The following is a 1,640-nucleotide window of genomic DNA, read 5'->3' as shown; positions in this document are numbered from 1 at the left end:
TAATAATGGGGGTTTTCCCCCTTTTTTCTGGCAACAAAACATGAATTTTTTTACAAGGATTCATGTCTGCATTAACCACAATACTTGCAGTCACAATGCAAAAAAAAACACACTCTGAAAAAATGTGCATTGTCCTTGAAACTGATTGGTCCACACCAGAGACGGCTTTCTTTTGAGCCTCGTCTCAATTGGTGCTCGACCAGATGACGCCAAAAGGCGTACAGCTCAAAGACAATGCACTATCAAAGTAAAAAGGGGAAAAAACATTATTATATTTTGGTACTGGCAAAGGAGGTCTAATGATGATGCAATCATGTTAAGAGGCATATTTGCATGTCAGCAATATGGCTGCCCTATGGCAACACGGTGGGCAATTATTATTTGCATCAAGACTTTTGCATCAAGATGTCTCTAACGCGATGGGGGAAAAAAGTTGCTGCCGTATTTCGGAGTTAATCTTGTGTGTGCGTACGTGTGTGTGTCGTATATATACGTGGGGAGGGGGGGTGTAGTAGTTAGCGTGCTGCGCTACGAACTAGGCGACCCGAGTTCGATATGTAATTATATAACACTATGTAATACAATTTTTCTTCATGGGTAGTAAGTGTTATTTTAAAATTGCTTATGCCTCAAAAGTATAGAAAATGGTTATTATTCCCCACAAACTATGCTTTTGTGACCAAGACTTTACGTGAAGAAGATACACACATGCTCATTGAAATAGGTACATTTTAAAATATCACTGTCCTGGTCACAAAAGTAAAGTTTGATGGGGTATAATAGCAATTTTCTGTTCTTTTGAGGCATACGCAATCAGAAAATAACACTTACTACCCAGGAGCAATAAATAAAGAAATTTCTTACGCAGTGTTATGAATGGAATGGATGATTAACTTGGCTTTTGTGTCCTGGTCACAAAAGCAAAGTTTGTTGGGAATAATTTTTTGCACTTTTGAAGCATAAGCAGTTAGAAAATAACACTACCCAGGAACAAAAAAAACTTTTGTTACAGTGAATTATCGCTCACGGCCAACACCACTGGCAATCATCTGAATTGGTCCTGGGCCTCCCTTAGGTCAACTTGGCCTCAAATGAATACTTGGCGCGATGTGTAAACCACCCACCCCCTCGTGAGCCGTGACGGCCTTTATCGGTGCTCGCTAACAGCACTTGCCCCAACAGTCTATTAAGGCTATATGAGGATCTTTGTATTTGTATGTAAGGAACGAACCTTTCTTGGAATCATCTCTGAAAGGAATATTGGTCATTCTGGTTTTCTTCTTTTTTCGGAAGCAATCCCTTAAAAAGGCCACTTCTTTTAAAGTGATTGTTTTGTTGTGTTGCTTTCTTGACGAAGTGTGAATTTTCCTATAAAGTCCTCATTGACCTTATCTGCCAAGCTTACAATGCTACCCGTGGTGCATTGCATCAACAGCTTCAGGTTGTTCATCCCAAAAATGGCCTTTTGTGTTCATTTCAAATCACTTTACTTTCCCATCTAAACAAACTTCAGTTCTATGTCCCAAGACGTATTGCTTTTAGCGAGTGAGTGTGCCAACGTGTGCACATAAAAGAATGCAACTCCTCTCAACCCTGACCCTGTTATTCATGAATCATATTCGCTGCAGCCATAAACCAAC

This window comes from Lethenteron reissneri, chromosome 42 (genome assembly GCF_015708825.2).
Source record: "Lethenteron reissneri isolate LAM-NWPU_2019-01 chromosome 42, ASM1570882v1, whole genome shotgun sequence".
Taxonomy (NCBI): domain Eukaryota; kingdom Metazoa; phylum Chordata; class Hyperoartia; order Petromyzontiformes; family Petromyzontidae; genus Lethenteron; species Lethenteron reissneri.
This window is presented reverse-complemented; position numbering follows the sequence as displayed.